The sequence below is a fragment of the Teleopsis dalmanni genome, chromosome 2, assembly GCF_002237135.1.
Source record: "Teleopsis dalmanni isolate 2A chromosome 2, ASM223713v2, whole genome shotgun sequence".
In the NCBI taxonomy this organism is placed as follows: Eukaryota; Metazoa; Arthropoda; class Insecta; order Diptera; family Diopsidae; genus Teleopsis; species Teleopsis dalmanni.
In genome coordinates, this window is record NC_051847.1 from 200,394,345 (window position 1) to 200,400,877 (window position 6,533).

Below are 6,533 nucleotides of genomic sequence, written 5' to 3' on the forward strand. Positions count from 1 at the left end.
ACATATTTATTTGTTGTGTATAGATGACATTGATAACAATTTAGAGAATGAAATATAACTTCTATTATAATCTTAATTTATACAATTTAAACTTGATTAAAAAAATTTCTAATCATTTTTCAAATATATAACATCTGAAATAGTTTTCTTAAACAATCTGTTATCAATTGTTCTAATCACTTCCTTTAAAAAAATCTTAAAAGTTCCCCTATATTACTGCTTGATTGTTTTGAATTTACTTTCTGTTAATAATATATTTGTTATTTTAAATCTTATGGGAACCGTTCTATAATTCGTTCCTATATAAAAATTCCTGCATATTAAAACTGCGTACAATTTTTTTTATTTCAACTTACTTAATGCTAATATTTTTAAACAGTCCGGTCAGGTCAAAAGCGACAAGACATACATACTCCAAGCATTAAACTTCTTATTTAATCCACAGGAACTTAGCAGTCGAACTTATTATAGACTATAGTTACTGCAGATCAAGTAAAAAAACACCAGAAACACTGCTGCCTATACTAAAACATTTTTTTTTTGGTTACCCTATTCTATAATTCATAGTTATATCCAACAATAAAATTGGTTCAAGAATTAGTAAAATTAAATTACCCAAACTTTTACACAAAATTTTGAGAAATATGAAACAAAACCGTTTTCAATCCACAGATCTTCTCTTTCACCTACCAACTAGTGCTGTTCACATTATTCGAAGTTTTTAAAAATTCGAAGTTCTTCGAATATTCGAATATTCGCATTTCAACGAAGTCTTCGAAGTTGGAAAAAACTTCGAAGTTTTTGTGAATTTTTGTTCTCGAAGTCTTCGAAGTTTAAATGTAGTGAAAAACTTCGAAGACTTCGAAGACTTCGTAAGCAAAAGGTGAAGTGAGAGCGCACAATGCAAACAAACGTGCATCACACAAATTATTTGAGGGATGAAAGCGTTTGCTTTGTTTGTACGGTTTTATGTTTTTTGTTGTTATTCTATGCAGAAAATTAAAAACATGTTTTTTTGTTTTATTTTATTACATAAAATTTATTTTATTATTTTATTATTAAATATGTATTATAATATATATTATTTTTAAATATGTTATTATTAAATATTTTTTATATTAAATAAAAAATTCACATTTTAAATAACTTATATTTATTATTTATATTTAAAAAATTATATGTATATATGAAAATTTTTAATATAATATAAAATACATGAAAATTTGATGGAATTTCTTTTATACAATTTTGCTTATACACTAATTTACATTTTATTTAGATACTTCCTTATAATATTATGTATTTCTTTTCCTAGAATAAGGGATTTAAAAATTTTCCATAAACAGTAAAATAACTGTAACTACAACAAAACATTCAAAATTTTATAATGCAAAAATAAATTTGCGCTTACCTGCGTGATCATCACAGCTCATACAGGTCAAATAATTAGGCATTAATGAGCGAAACTCATTTTTCCATAACTAATTTTCAAGGTTTTAATTTGTGATTTTCTTTTTAAAGGAAAATGAAAATTTTTATAAAATTCCATTACTAATAAAATCCATCAATATCAATATTTTCATATTATTATTAGGTATATATTTTATATTATATTAAAAATTTTCTCAAATATGATTTTTTAAATATAAATAATAAATATAAGTTATTTAAAATGTGAATTTTTTATTTAATATAAAAAATATTTAATAATAACATATTTAATAATAATGTATATTATAATACATATTTAATAATAAAATAAATTTTATGTAATAAAATAAAACAATAATTTTCTGCATAGAATAACAACAAAAAACATAAAACCGTACAAACAAAGCAAACGCTTTCATCCCTCAAATAATTTGTGTGATGCACGTTTGTTTGCATTGTGCGCTCTCACTTCACCTTTTGCTTACGAAGTCTTCGAAGTCTTCGAAGTTTTTCACTACATTTAAACTTCGAAGACTTCGAGAACAAAAATTCACAAAAACTTCGAAGTTTTTTTCAACTTCGAAGACTTCGTTTACTATTCGAATATTCGAATTTCTTCGAATACTTCGTAAATTCGAATATGAACAGCACTACTACCAACCCACCTCTAACAAAACTATAAAAACTTGCCAATTGAATAGATGAACGAATAGATGTCATAAGACATATAGTCGCCGCTTGAGCACTCATAAAGCATACATTTTACTACTATATATACAGGATATTTTCTAATAAAACAACATTAGTCCGGAAAATGATTCATTTATCCAAGAGAGACAAACTAGTATAGAAAGGCATAGGATATATTTTCAAAAAAAGGTAACAAAAAAAAACATGGCTAAAAAATTCTTAACATCCATAGCTTCGTTCAAATAACTAAAGTTATATACCCCTAACTTCAGACTTTAGCCGTCTCAGTTCAAATTTGACTTCAGTGGAAATTTTTCTATAATTTTTGTGAAAAACTTGATTTATCTCATGTTTAAAAAAATTATTTGGTGTGTTTTTCATATATCAAAAAATTTCTCTAAAGTTTTTCTTTTAGCACGCACCGGTTCTTCTAGCACCTATGATATATATTTTTTAACTAATAATGTATTATTTTATTTATATTAGTATTTATAAGATCCCTTTTTTAAATACAGATTAAAAGCTTATTAACTTATTACGATAATATATGTTATGTATTGCATATATAGTCTATTATATATATATATATATAAATAGTATAGCTTATATTCAATTTTTATTATTATATTTAAAGAGCATTAATTGTTTTTATAGCAATATAAAAAATTATATTTTACTGTCATTTCAGAAATTACACGTAAGATTTTAAGCGATTTTTTATAAGCTAACGAGTTTAATATCAGTCCATAAATAAATTTATAAATAGAAAAAACTGGGTAGATTTCAACTGAAACAGGCAAGTAATAGAATAAATTAACATACAGAGAAAGACAGTTAACTTGTTTATGGTTAAATAAAAATAATTAATATATTAATAAATTAATTAAGTGTTTATATGTGAAAGTATAATAGATCACAAATGCCGGTGAAAATTGCAAGCTTGATTTGTTAACAAACTTGCCTTGTAAACCAGCACGTTAAGAAAGAATTTTTATTTGTTCTATAAAAATTAATTATAAATGAATAAAAAAAAACCACATAACATGCTTAGATTGATTTGAGTATTAAGCATTTTCTACTATTATTTCAGGCATGAAATGACGTATGCATTGTTTAATGAATTTATCTGGTTAGAAAAAACGAACATTATTTTCATATGTTGTTATTGGGGTAGACTTTAGAAGTTGAAAAACCCATTTCGTTGAATATCTTGGGTTTTTGCAGAAACCCAATCCCAATAACAACCTAACAAACCCAATAATTAACTGTGATTGTTGGATTAATGCAGATTAAAAGGATTGTTTTAGTGTTTTTTCAAGACGATAAAATAAGTGAAAAATTAGCTTATATGTTTTCCATTCTGTACAAATTTAATACTTCTATTTTATTAAACATAAATTATATATATAATACAAGCACGAGACCTCACCTTACTTATTTTAAAAATTATAATTTTTAATAATATGACAGTTATCATTATTATTTATTTATTATTAAGAGAGTAGACGTGAAAATTGCCCAACAGCCAGTACTGCGGCCAGAAGAGACCTATTGTACCAGTTTCACTATTCATTAAACAAAGCCCCTTAAAGCTTTGTGAATAAAGTCTAGAACTAAATCTAGAGAAGAGTTCTTAATCTGTTCTGGTGACAGAAATTCTTTATGAAACAGGTTTCTTCTGTGCGTTATTAAAGCTGACAGTTATGACAGTTATCATAATCACAAGTTATTATCATCAATAGTTCCTTTACAATAATATTATTTAATTACAACAAAAAAAAACTAATTAAAGCTTATAATATTGTTAAAAAATAAATAAATTTTATTTAAATAACAATTGTATTTATAAGACCTTTCAATTATGATACGCATTAGTAAAATGATCATTTTTCAAATATATATATATCATGTGTTAACCAATACAAATCAATAGAAGTAATTTTTTTAATTAAAATAAATTAAACTAACTAGAATAAATGTTAAAAATAAATAAGTAGATTCATACTACATCATTGAATTAATGGATCATCCGCCATACACAATCCTAATTTAGTACATAATCATTTCTTCTGGTATCCACACAACAAATACTAATTTTCGATTTTTGTCGCCAATATGCAAAAGTATATATATGCGTATATCATAAAGACCAATATTTTAAACAACAATAAAATAGTTTTTAATGATAAATTATGATTATTTTATTATTGAGCTCATAATATTTTTCGATCAACATATTTTATAATTGTGATCCAATAGAATAGATCACAATAGAATAGCGCACTTTTAAAGATTTATAGAATCTCCAATTATATAGAACGGAACTTAATTACAACTGCGCTGCATTTAAATTTACTTTCGTCACAGATTACTCACAAATTACTTAAAGTTTAGGGTCTCATATCATCTCTTAACCACATATCTAAAAGATCTAATACTACTTTACTCTGATGATAACCCTTATACAGTTGATATCTCATGAATCATTTTTAAGATTAGTAGAGTAGAACGAGTGTCCATATATGTATCTATGAGTTGTATATATTTTCAATTTTTTTTCATGTTCAATACATATTGTATTTATATCGATATGTATGTTAGATGAAGTGGATTAGTCAAAGATAAAGGAACGTTTAATAAGTGTACTTTAATTTGAACAGCTGTAAATAGCACTGATAAAATATATAACCACAGTTTAATTGCTTTTATGACTACTGGTGTTTTCTCTTTGTACCTCTATATAAAGCAATATGATTAAGAACTTAAAGGTGATTCAACAAAAACAAAAAAAAAGTTTAGTAAACAATGAGTAAATCACAAAATCTCATTAGTTTCATAAGTTGCAATTTTTTTAATTTTGCATGAAATTAATTTTGCTTAAATTTAAATAATTTTATTTCTTTCAAAATTTTTACAAAAAAGCAGAAACTTAAAAGGTTATAAAAATTAACTAAAAATTTAATTTTTATAAATAAACTTTATAGTTTCTATAATTTTTTGTACTGATTTATCTAGAACGATAAACACATTTAGTGTACCCTGTAGGGAACCGAATTACTCTAAGACTAGTTGTTCTGTAGTCCACACTAACGTCTCGTTTAATACAACCATATTCTAATTGCGAGTCAAATGCTTTGCTCTGAATTCTAAATTGCTCGGTTGTTAATCTGTTCGAAAAAGGTTTAGGGACTGTAATAACCTGAATTAAATTAAAAATATGAAGTGTAGTTATTTGAAATTTGCATTAGAAAAGGTACAGCAAGTAGTGAAGCTGATTGAAGTTTAGTAATGGGAAATCCCAAGCGAACTGTGTGGGGGCCACAAAGAGTTGTAAGCATTTTAAGGTTTTATTCTACGCAGATCAATAAAGCACAGTTTACCAAATTCAAATGAGATAGTCAACGCTCACAAAGCAATTATAATTTAAACGGACTAGTACTGGTATCGGACTGGTACCAAACTAAACGTTTTAAGCAATTACCACATATTTTCTAACAAGGAAGGTACTTACGTATTTTCAGATGCTTTCAATGCAAATTTTTGCAATATGCAAAATTTCTATTGCGGTTCAGGCTACATGGAATATTGCAAATTCAGATTCAACTGTAACATCATTGAATAAAATTACGAAATACCTACGCAAATGAATTCCAGTGAAATACATAATTAATTATAAGCAGCTGTGGAAAATGTTGTCAAGACTGGTAGCTATAATAAAAGATGCTTTCTGAATTTCTTTATGCTTCTACAGTTTAAAGGTTTCAATGAAAAACCGTGTTGTTATTATTCCTGCAAATACGGACCACCGTAGATAACTAGCCATGTTGCAAACTTACGTAGAAGAAATACTGATGTAATTCATTCCTATGTCAAGTGTAAAATTTCACATAGAACAGCAATATCTCAATTCAGAATAATATAAACAAAGGCGGTATTTATTTTGAAATGGTCAAATACATTTTAAAAACAAAAATCTTTAAAAACAAACATGAACAGCACAACACAGCACAACACAGCAGTGCATAAACAAGTGCAGAAGTTCAGTTCAGGTTGGCACAATTTGCATTTTGAGATACTCGTGGTAATTGCGTGGTGAAATTTATAATTTATTTTTCAGAATTTAAAAACAATATATTATTTTTTGTAGTTAATATATTGTGTATAAATATTTTTGTCAGCATTTTTTAAATTATTTTCACATATAAAATAAATAACTTTTACACATATTTTATTAGTAAAATTCATTTTAACTGAGATTTTTGTTTTTTGTTGGGAGCAATGGAAATACAATAAATTTTTCTTTTTAATTTTCATTTATCTATAAAGAGAGTAAAAATGCGATATTTATTAAATTCTAGAAAAGTCAAAAGATTGCAATTTTAATTATCTTATATAGGCTTTTACTTGAAAAC